This window comes from Ranitomeya variabilis, chromosome 4 (genome assembly GCF_051348905.1).
Source record: "Ranitomeya variabilis isolate aRanVar5 chromosome 4, aRanVar5.hap1, whole genome shotgun sequence".
In the NCBI taxonomy this organism is placed as follows: Eukaryota; Metazoa; Chordata; class Amphibia; order Anura; family Dendrobatidae; genus Ranitomeya; species Ranitomeya variabilis.
In genome coordinates, this window is record NC_135235.1 from 724,463,081 (window position 1) to 724,475,955 (window position 12,875).

Below are 12,875 nucleotides of genomic sequence, written 5' to 3' on the forward strand. Positions count from 1 at the left end.
ATGGTTAATAATATATTATTATTATTTTATTTTTCCAAATATGAGTTCCATATTAATATTCCGATAATAATTATATGGATATTATTGATTGCTATGGTAAGCTATGATATTATAAGTTAGGAAAATTACCAGATTTGGTATAGAATAGGGAATGAAGACTTCAATCAAGACACCAAAAGTTATGTTAATAAAGACTTTTCATATTTCTAAATTCAATACATTCTTAAAAGTTTCAAGAAGAAAAAGCCGTTATCCAGAAGTTCCATAAGGTAACAATGCTATGATTTCTGAATAATAATAGACTGTGTCAAATACAATTCATGTCACCACTCACAACTACAGCATCTATCACTGACAAGTATGAGTACAATATCCTACCCGCCAACCACGAAGGAGACGATGATCTTATGACGTTAAGATGAACTGTGTTATTACGTTCCAGTGGTTTCCTATCACCTATAAGACTTCCATGAAAGCTGGTGAACAATCAGGTGATTATCAGGACGCTACAACCCTGACATGTGTCCTGTGCACTAAGGACTGGTTATGCTGCTATGTTTAGCAGGGAAGAGTTAATTTAACCCTTGCTGTGCTGACCACAGATGTCACACCTGTTCCCAGACCAGTGCGGATGATATGGAAGGATTCCAGAAATATCCAAGGCGAGCCAATGTAAGTCCAGGTTTCTAAAGGTGACACTGCACTGATATTAAAGCTACATCACATCTATGAACTTTGTTTTCTTATCAACATTTGAATTTATGAACTTTGATTGACACATGACACACAGTCTTTACAACATCTACATGCTATCATCTATTTCAAAAGAATTATAATAAAGATTGTTTAAAAAGAACCAAGGAGAAGACATCAAGATGAAGACCAGGTGACATCAGATGACATCAGACCTGAGATGCTTCAAGTAGACATAGGGAAGTATAATCTTATATTTTATATAAAAATTAGTCACGACTTACCATAACATGAATTTACATATCATTATATTATTGAATACGTAGAACAATATTATTATTATTATTATTATTGATATTCTGAACACTAAATTATTTTGCCAAAGAAGAAGAAAAGAAGAAAGAAGATCTTATTCATATATTTAATTTGAGGGTTCCAATCAATGAATGTCTGTCACCCTCAAAAGGGGGAATTGTTAAATATTAATTAATTGACTTATTCTTGGTCTCGATGCAGTACAGAGCACATTGCTTCTTGCTGACGTTACAAAAGCTATTTATGTATATAGGAGCTCAGAGCATAAGTCCACTCCATATACAGGGAACACGTGATCCGTAGAAAAGATATATAAGCGTCTCTTAGGAGGGTGGTGGGGGCTTTTGTCACGTGGGACTGCCACCTCCTACTTCACCATCCTTCTCCATGGACGTTTGACAAGAAGAAGGCGACAGCTGTTAGCTGGCAGCCATAATGACCTTCAGAGACTTCACACAGACAGACTGCTTTTATCATCCAAACTTTGGGGAAGATGAGTAAGCAATGCTAATATCTACACATGGACAATCCGTTCGTAACTATTTTCATCTGTTTTATGTTTTTGCTGCAAAGTGATTTTTCTATGGACAATCAATAAACCACTATACTTTTTATGAGAATATGACGACATTTTTCTTTTAAGAATAACGCACCTGGTTAAGTCCTGATTTAAATAAATGAGCATAATAAGCATATTTAACATTGCCGAAGCCAGCCAGTTTTGATTTTTGTGCTATTTTTTCGTGAATTTCCTTCATTTTTGCACTCGGGGGGAAGACAGAAGAGTTTGCCAGATTTTGTGCAAGTATTCAGAAATTTCACTTCAAAACTTCAAGTCACAAAGATCTCAGAAGAACCTATGACTTTGTAAACGTTCAGAGACTAACAGGTGTTAGTTGAATTGACAAGCAGTAGGAGTACTACAAGTGCCGGACGTGTTGAAAATAGACATGCTGAAAATAGCCGTGGTGAAGTAAAGTCCGGAGCCCAGCAAAAGATCTACAAGCTGAGATTTCAAGGTAAGACACATGGATTTGATTAATTCATATGCTGAATCAAGTCAGATAGAATTTGTAAGTTTGTACAGATCTAGTGTAGAAATATTTTGGTTTTCTTTATTTGCGGAATGCAGAATCGCGAATTTGAAGTTAGATTCTAAGCTAGTATCTAGGAAAAAAGAAAAAGAGCAACTGAAAAATATATTACATATGGTTAATGTATTTCATGAGTTTGTTACAGAGAAGTCCAAAAAAGACAGTGTAGAAAGAATTTCTAAGGAAATGGAAATTAATGATGTCCCCAAGATTGATGGTAATGTAAAGAGTAAGGAAGATGAAGAAGTGAAGCACGTGTCATTAATGGCCACCCAAGGTGACTTTGACTTTGTGCCTCATGATGAAAAACAAGATGGAGGACACTTAGGAGACATGACAACTGACAAAGATGATGTGGAAGGGCCACTAAAAAAAGAAGACGACTCAGAGGCCCAACTCCAAATGAAATCTAGGAAGACCTTGTTAAAATTATGTAAAATCATTCCTGCATATGATGACAAAATCGATGTGTGCAGAAATTCAGAGATTTTTGAAAGTTTTGCCGATAAGTTTGATCTGACTAATCAGGAGAAAAATAAATTATTTAAAATTTGGCTACCAGTAAGTTTCTCCAGGAAATTCTCACTAAAAATGCAGAATGAAGAATTCCATGAAGAAATGACTGATGTAGAGAGATTAAAAATTTTGATATTTTGTGGAATAAAAGAAAATTATCCAGATCTTGATATTCTTCTAAAATTGAGGATTGGCCGGAAAGAATGTACTTTTACATTCATGTCCATTTTTGAAAGGGTTTACAGGATGATCAGTACTAATTCCAGTAAAAAATCAATGATAAATTGTTTTGTAAACAAATTCAGATTCCTAAATCCTGTATCTCGTGTTATTGCATCACAGAAAGATTCTTTATATGAATGTGCACAATTCCTTGAATTTTCTAGAAAACATGAGAATCTTGAAAGGAAAACAAATCATACTAAGTTTTTTAAATCAGACAGAATTATATCTTATCAGAAGCCAAAATCTCCAAAACTGACCCAAAATCACATCTATGAAGAACGAAGAAAATTACATATTTGCTACAAACCCTATGAGTCTTCCACTGAAGTTGCACTGAAAGGGTTAAAAGCTGGAGGTTCAGATCTGTCTGTAAAAATGGCGGAAATTGACAGACAGAAACAAGTGGTGAGTATCCCCGGGCCTGTTCAACTGAACACTCCATTATCTCAGCTCATAAGTTTAAAGATGATTTTATTAAATAGTGCTGTCCAACAAATTATCAACAGAGAGGTAAATTTTGGGTTAGGAGTTGGCTAAAAATGTAATCAATTATATGAGGTGTAGGGGAGTTATACAATGTATTATTTATTAATATGTAATTATTTTATACAATATATTTCTGCAGTTACATATATATATATTAATATAGTATACAGTAAATACTGTAGCATATTTATAAAAGTAGAGATTATAGTAACTGTATTTATATATATATATATATATATATATATATATATATATATATATATATATAGTGAAATAATTAGAATTTATTCCAGTGATACTACTTAGAATTACATTAATTACATATATTAAATATATACATATGTATAAGATATTTAAATTATTTTGTTTCTGAATAAATATGAAATTAACCTTTATCTTTTATTCTTCCTTAGAGCTTTCATTTCAAAACAGGAATTGAACAAAAAACCTTCTTACATGAATTTATGTTTTATTTACACAGAAAGCTATAATAACTGCATGATTGTATATATTTAACACTTAATAAAAAAATAATACATAACTAATAAACTAAAAACTTGTTTTTTTTCCCTTTGCATGGTAATAATATATAGTTTTTTTTCCTCCACTGCATGGTGCGACAAGCTGTGAGTTAAAAAGTTAAAATATCATATATCCTTGTTTTAGTGTAAGGAGAATGTACATTCAAACAGATTAAGTTCCATGCCTTGTACCAGAAATATCTGTGGAACAGATGCTCAAATTTCTTATGGATGAGTCTTATCTTTAGGTTAGGACATAGTGTTACTGTAGATAATATTTTGGGAATATTAAAATAAATATTAGAATACTAAATTTAATAGTATACAATGCGCATTGATTGATAATTAGGATACAATATTTTGGGTTAATATACATGTTTTTTGTATGTAATATATATATTGTGAACTTCTATGTGAATCACAGTTTGAGTGACAGATAAGCAGCTGCTAAGAATGAAGTGTAACGTAAGGAGCGTGGAATGTGGAACGTGCAGTATGTAAAAGGCCTCATGACTTATAGTATGTTGAGAGAAAGAAAAAAAAAAACTTGTATGTATGAGAAAATAGAAAATAAGATTTAGTTAAATTGCTACAGTAAAATATATATTTAAATATTATTTACTCAACATATATTTACATACGTTTCTTTAATTATTATTTCTTGATTTAGTAAATAGTGAATAAGTGCAATTACACATCAATATGGTTAAATTATAATTTTTTGATATCTAGTGTTTTTTTAGTTACATAGATGGGTACCCATTTTCAAACAAATATATGGCACAAGCTGATATGACAGTTCTAAAATTAATTATTTTTTAATTTTGGTTTTTACAAATTTATTTTTTTCATAAAATAATATTTTTTGACATTAAAGGGGGAAATGTGTTTTTGATCCAGATTACATCATCACATTTCATCAATACCTCTTTTTCACACATTTTAATAAAAAATAAATATTAATAAGGTATTATTGGGTACAATACAATAAGTATTATAAAGTCATTTTTTTTCTCTAATGAAGGTTATTATATGCAAAGTTGCATAATTTCAATATTTTGGTAATCCAAGGTTATGACAACATCTAGATTATGGAAATATTAAAGGGAATGTGTTACTGAGACATAACCTCAGCATTTGTCATCAACATATAAAGGCCTAATTTTTATTTTTATTTTCATTTTTATTTTCCACTTTTCATTTTTTCTTCAATTTTTATTCTCAATTTTTATTTTTCATTTTTCACTTTTTATTCAATTTTTATTCTTAATTTTTATTTTTTATCTCAAGAAAAATAAAAAATCAATATTTAATAAAGTAATGTCTAATATAAGAATATTGCTTTATCAAATATAGTGATCATATGGTTTCATTATATAAGAAATGTTTCAATTCTGAGTTAAATACAACAATTCTTTCACTCATTCATTCATTTATTCATATATATATATCCTTATTTTGGTTTATGGCTACACATTCTTACATATTATTGGTTATAGTTTATTAATAAAGTTTTAGTAATATCAGCAGTTGTTACATAAAAGGCACACTGACATCTATGGGTTCAAAAGAAATTACACCTATGACATAAAAATGTCCTATCACATGAAGAATATGGTTAATAATATATTATTATTATTTTATTTTTCCAAATATGAGTTCCATATTAATATTCCGATAATAATTATATGGATATTATTGATTGCTATGGTAAGCTATGATATTATAAGTTAGGAAAATTACCAGATTTGGTATAGAATAGGGAATGAAGACTTCAATCAAGACACCAAAAGTTATGTTAATAAAGACTTTTCATATTTCTAAATTCAATACATTCTTAAAAGTTTCAAGAAGAAAAAGCCGTTATCCAGAAGTTCCATAAGGTAACAATGCTATGATTTCTGAATAATAATAGACTGTGTCAAATACAATTCATGTCACCACTCACAACTACAGCATCTATCACTGACAAGTATGAGTACAATATCCTACCCACCAACCACGAAGGAGACGATGATCCTATGACGTTAAGATGAACTGTGTTATTACGTTCCAGTGGTTTCCTATCACCTATAAGACTTCCATGAAAGCTGGTGAACAATCAGGTGATTATCAGGACGCTACAACCCTGACATGTGTCCTGTGCACTAAGGACTGGTTATGCTGCTATGTTTAGCAGGGAAGAGTTAATTTAACCCTTGCTGTGCTGACCACAGATGTCACACCTGTTCCCAGACCAGTGCGGATGATATGGAAGGATTCCAGAAATATCCAAGGCGAGCCAATGTAAGTCCAGGTTTCTAAAGGTGACACTGCACTGATATTAAAGCTACATCACATCTATGAACTTTGTTTTCTTATCAACATTTGAATTTATGAACTTTGATTGACACATGACACACAGTCTTTACAACATCTACATGCTATCATCTATTTCAAAAGAATTATAATAAAGATTGTTTAAAAAGAACCAAGGAGAAGACATCAAGATGAAGACCAGGTGACATCAGATGACATCAGACCTGAGATGCTTCAAGTAGACATAGGGAAGTATAATCTTATATTTTATATAAAAATTAGTCACGGCTTACCATAACATGAATTTACATATCATTATATTATTGAATACGTAGAACAATATTATTATTATTATTATTATTGATATTCTGAACACTAAATTATTTTGCCAAAGAAGAAGAAAGAAGATCTTATTCATATATTTAATTTGAGGGTTCCAATCAATGAATGTCTGTCACCCTCAAAAGGGGGAATTGTTAAATATTAATTAATTGACTTATTCTTGGTCTCGATGCAGTACAGAGCACATTGCTTCTTGCTGACGTTACAAAAGCTATTTATGTATATAGGAGCTCAGAGCATAAGTCCACTCCATATACAGGGAACACGTGATCCGTAGAAAAGATATATAAGCGTCTCTTAGGAGGGTGGTGGGGGCTTTTGTCACGTGGGACTGCCACCTCCTACTTCACCATCCTTCTCCATGGACGTTTGACAAGAAGAAGGAGACAGCTGTTAGCTGGCAGCCATAATGACCTTCAGAGACTTCACACAGACAGACTGCTTTTATCATCCAAACTTTGGGGAAGATGAGTAAGCAATGCTAATATCTACACATGGACAATCCGTTCGTAACTATTTTCATCTGTTTTATGTTTTTGCTGCAAAGTGATTTTTCTATGGACAATCAATAAACCACTATACTTTTTATGAGAATATGACAACATTTTTCTTTTAAGAATAACGCACCTGGTTAAGTCCTGATTTAAATAAATGTGCAGAATAAGCATATTTAACAATACTATATACAGGAGGAGATTACATACAGGTATATACTATATATAGGAGGAGATGACATACAGGTATATACTATATACAGGGGAGATGACACACAGCAGGTATATACTATATACAGGGGAGATGACATACAGGTATATACTATATACAGGCGATGACATACAGGTGTATACTATATATAAGGGAGATGACAAACATGTATATACTGAGGTGAAAATGAGAGGTGTGAGGTGAAAATGAAAAGGTGTGAGTGCAAAATGAGAGGAGTGAGGGAAAATAGTGGAGTGATCGGAAAATGACAGATGTGAGGTCGAAATGACAAGTGTTAGGGGGGAATGAGAGGAGTGAGGGGGAAAATAAGAGGAGTGAGGGGGAAAATGAGAGGTGTGAGGGAGAAAATGAGAGATGTGAGGGGGAAAATGAAAGATGTGATGGGGAAAATGAGAGGCGTGATGGGAAAATAAGAGAAGTGAGGTGCTATAACTAACCACAGATATTTACTATGCCCAGGCAATTCCGGGCTCTTCAGCTAGCTTAGATTTACAATCTCCATGCTTTTTTCATGGACAATTTTATGTGGCCTGTTCAAGAGTTGGAACAGCCAAAAATCTGTTTGTCTTTGCACCTGAAGGAAAAACTAAGAATGTCGTTTATCAAAAGGCTCTCGAATAAGTAGTAGAAGATTACTTCACATTACTTGGCCAATTTAGTTAAATCTGTGTGGAATATCTCTGGTGTTGAAATATATGTTGTAAAATGCTTCTATTAGCTTAGTTTTTGCCTTTTAACAATTACATTTCTATCTATTTGTTTTGTGGTTTTTTTGTGCAGAATAAATAAGTCTGCGACCACCACCTCTTTCTCTTGTAGAGGGCCTTTTAGTGCTTCTCTGAGCACTTCCATGTCTTCCTTGAGGGTCTTATGCATACTTTGCCATGTGAACAGGTGACCTCTGAGCTCAGAGACTTCCTTCTCGAGCTCATCCACCCTGTGCTCAGCCACTTGTCTCAAGACCCTTTCTCGTTCAACATGGTCTTTTACTGTCTCTTTAATCAATTCTATCTCGCTTCTCCCATCCTCTGGATTGGTGGAACATCCATCACTTGAGGAGGTATTTACTTCAGGCACCACTTCTTTGGTGGCCTCCTCCACTTCTGCACTGTCAGCGTCGGCACTCTCTTGGGTCTCAGTGGTGACATCATTAGGTTCGTCCCTTTTCCCTGGGACTTCATACACCTCAGGTCCTCAGCACCTTCCGTCAATTCTTCACACGGTGCAACTGGTTCAGCCCCTTTGCCTCTTTTACGTCTCCGGCGACGGGAGGAAGACTTGCCATTTGTACCTGAGTTGTCATGGTTCCCAATGGCAAGGGAACGTAAGAAACATATAAGTAACGAACGAGCTCTCGGGTGATGGAAACTCGAGTTGACCGTGAGCTAAATCTACCACACAACTAACAGTAGCCAGGGAGCATACCTACGGCTTCCTATATGCCACGCGCCAGCCGGAGGACTAACTACGCCTGGCAGAGGAAGAAACAGACCTGGCTTACCTCTAGGGAAATACCCCAAAAGATGATAGCAGCCCCCCACATGTAATAACGGTGAATTAAGAGGAAAAGACATACACAGTATGAAAGTAGATTTAGCAAAGAGAGGTCCACTTACTAGATAGCAGAAGGATACAAAAGAGGACTTCACGGTCAACTGAAAACCCTTTCAAAAACCATCCTGAAATTACTTTAAGACTCCTGTGTCAACTCATGACACAGGAGTGGCAATTTCAGCCCGCAAGAGCTTCCAGCTACAGAGAATTACAAAAACTGCAAACTGGACAAAAGGTACAAAACAAAAGGACAAAGTCCACTTAGCTGATCAGCAGACTAGTAGCAGGAACATGCAACCGAAGGCTCTGGTTACAATGATGACCGGCAAGGAAATGACTGGAGAGCAAGGCTAAATAGGAAACTCCCAAACACTGATGGAAGCAGGTGAACAGAAGCAGCAAAGTGCAAACAAGTCACCAGTACCACCAGCAACCACCAGGGGAGCCCAAAAAGCGGATACACAACAGTACCCTCCCCTTAAAGGGAAACTGTCACCTGAATTTGGCGGGACCAGTTTTGGGTCATATGGGCGGGGTTTTCGGGTGTTTGATTCACCCTTTCCTTACCCGCTGGCTGCATGGTGGCCGCAATATTGGATTAAAGTTGATTCTCTGTCCTCCGGAGTACACGCCTGCGCAAGGCAATATTGCCTTACGCAGGCGTGTACTATGGAGGACAGAGAATGAACTTCAATCCAATATTGCGGCCACCATGCAGCCAGCGGGTAAGGAAAGGGTGAATCAAACACCCGAAAGCCCCGCCCATATGACCCAAAACTGGTCCCGCCAAATTCAGGTGACAGGTTCCCTTTAAGGAGGGGGCACCGAACCCTCACAAGAACCGCCAGGGCGATCTGGATGAGCCCTATGAAAGGCACGAACCAAATCCGAGGCATGAACATCAGAGGCAGTTACCCAAGAATTATCTTCCTGACCATAGCCTTTCCATTTAACCAGATATTGAAGTCTCCGTCTGGAAATACGGGAGTCCAAGATCTTCTCTACGACGTACTCCAATTCACCCTCCACCAGCACAGGAGCAGGAGGTTCAGTAGAAGGAACCACCGGTACCTCATATCTCCGCAACAACGACCGATGGAACACATTATGGATAGCGAAAGATGCCGGGAGGTCCAAACGAAAGGAAACAGGGTTAAGAATCTCCAAAATCCTATAAGGACCGATGAACCGAGGCTTAAATTTGGGAGAAGAAACCCTCATAGGGACAAAACGGGAAGACAACCACACCAAGTCCCCAACGCGAAGGTGGGGACCAACACGACGACGACGGTTAGCAAACTGCTGAGTCCTCTCCTGGGACAATTCCAAATTATCCACCACTTGTCCCCAAATCCGATGCAACCGATCCACCACAGCATCCACTCCAGGACAATCCGAAGATTCAACCTGACCAGATGAAAAACGCGGATGAAACCCTAAATTGCAAAAGAAAGGAGAAACCAAAGTGGCAGAACTAGCCCGATTATTAAGAGCAAACTCCGCCAACGGCAGAAAGGCAACCCAATCATCCTGATCCGCAGACACAAAACACCTCAAATAAGTCTCCAAAGTTTGATTAGTTCGCTCCGTCTGGCCATTGGTCTGAGGATGGAATGCAGACGAAAAGGACAAATCAATGCCCAACCTGGCACAGACTGCCCGCCAAAATCTAGACACGAACTGGGTACCCCTGTCAGAAACGATGTTTTCTGGAATACCATGCAAGCGAACCACATTTTGAAAAAACAGAGGGACCAACTCAGATGAGGAAGGCAACTTAGGCAATGGCACCAAATGAACCATTTTAGAAAAACGGTCACACACCACCCAGATGACAGACATCTTCTGAGAAACAGGGAGATCCGAGATAAAGTCCATAGAGATGTGCGTCCAAGGCCTCTTCGGAATATGCAAGGGCAACAACAACCCACTAGCCCTAGAACAACAAGGCTTGGCCCGAGCACACACATCGCAAGACTGCACAAAAACACGCACATCTCGAGACAGGGAAGGCCACCAGAAGGATCTAGCCACCAAATCTCTGGTGCCAAAAATTCCCGGATGACCTGCCAGAGTAGAAGAATGAACTTCCGAGATGACTCTAGTGGTCCACTCGTCAGGAACAAACAGTCTACCAGACGGACAACGATCAGGTCTATCAGCCTGAAATTCTTGCAAAGCACGTCGCAAATCTGGAGAGACAGCAGACAAAACCACTCCATCCTTAAGGACACCAGCAGGTTCAGAATTCCCAGGAGAGTCAGGCTCAAAACTCCTAGAAAGAGCATCTGCTTTCACATTCCTAGAACCCGGTAAGTACGAGACCACAAAATTAAACCGGGAAAAGAACAACGACCAACGTGCCTGTCTAGGATTCAGGCGCCTGGCAGACTCCAAATAAATTAAATTCTTGTGATCAGTCAAAACTACCACCTGATGTCTGGCACCCTCAAGCCAATGACGCCACTCCTCAAATGCCCACTTCATGGCCAAAAGCTCCCGATTACCAACATCATAGTTTCGCTCGGCGGCCGAAAATTTTCACGAAAAGAACGCACAAGGTCTCATCACTGAGCAGTCGGAACTTTTCTGCGACAAAACCGCCCCCGCTCCGATCTCGGAAGCATCGACCTCAACCTGAAAGGGAAGAGAAACATCAGGCTGGCGCAACACAGGGGCAGACAAAAAGCGGCGCTTAAGCTCCCGAAAGGCCTCCACGGCAGCAGGGGACCAATTGGCAACATCAGCACCCTTTTTAGTCAAATCCGTCAGAGGTTTAGCAACGCCAGAAAAACCAGCTATAAATCGACGATAAAAATTAGCAAAGCCCAAGAATTTCTGGAGACTCTTCAGAGAAGTAGGCTGCGTCCAGTCGTAAATAGCCCGAACCTTGACAGGGTCCATCTCAATAGAAGAAGGGGAAAAAATATACCCCAAAAATGAAATTTTTTGAACCCCAAAAACACACTTTGAACCCTTTACACACAAAGAATTCTCCCGCAAAACCTGAAAAACCCTCCTGACCTGCTGAACATGAGACTCCCAGTCATCAGAAAAAATCAAAATATCATCCAAGTACACAATCATAAATTTATCCAAATATTCACGGAAAATATCATGCATTAAGGACTGAAAGACAGAAGGTGCATTAGAAAGGCCGAAAGGCATTACCAAATACTCAAAATGGCCCTCAGGCGTATTAAATGCGGTCTTCCACTCATCCCCCTGCTTAATTCGCACCAAATTATACGCCCCACGAAGATCAATCTTAGAGAACCACTTGGCCCCCCTTATGCGAGCAAACAAATCAGTCAGCAAAGGCAACGGATACTGATATTTGACTGTAATTTTATTCAGGAGACGATAATCAATACAAGGCCTCAGAGAGCCATCCTTTTTAGACACAAAGAAAAAACCGGCTCCTAAAGGTGATGAAGAAGGACGAATATGTCCCTTTTCCAGGGACTCCTTAATATACTCGCGCATAGCAGCATGTTCAGGTACAGATAGGTTAAACAAACGACCCTTTGGAAATTTACTGCCAGGAATCAGATCTATGGCGCAATCACAATCCCTGTGAGGAGGGAGTGAACCAATCTTAGGCTCTTCAAAAATATCACGATAATCAGACAAAAATGCCGGAATCTCAGATGGAATAGATGACGAAATGGACACCATAGGAGTGTCCCCATGAGCCCCCCGACATCCCCAGCTTAACACAGACATAGCCTTCCAGTCAAGGACTGGGTTATGAGACTGTAACCATGGTAATCCAAGCACCAAAACATCATGTAAATTGTACAACACAAGGAAGCGAATCACCTCCTGATGGTCTGGAGTCATACGCATAGTCACTTGCGTCCAGAACTGTGGTTTATTACAAGCCAAAGGTGTAGAATCAATACCCTTCAGAGGTATAGGGACTTCCAGAGGCTCTAAATCAAACCCACAGCGCCTGGCAAAGGACCAGTCCATAAGACTCAGAGCGGCGCCAGAGTCCACATAGGCATCCACGGTAATAACTGATAACGAACAAATCAAGGTTACAGACAAAATAAATTTGGACTGTAAAGTGCCAATTGAAATGGACTTGTCAACCTTCCTA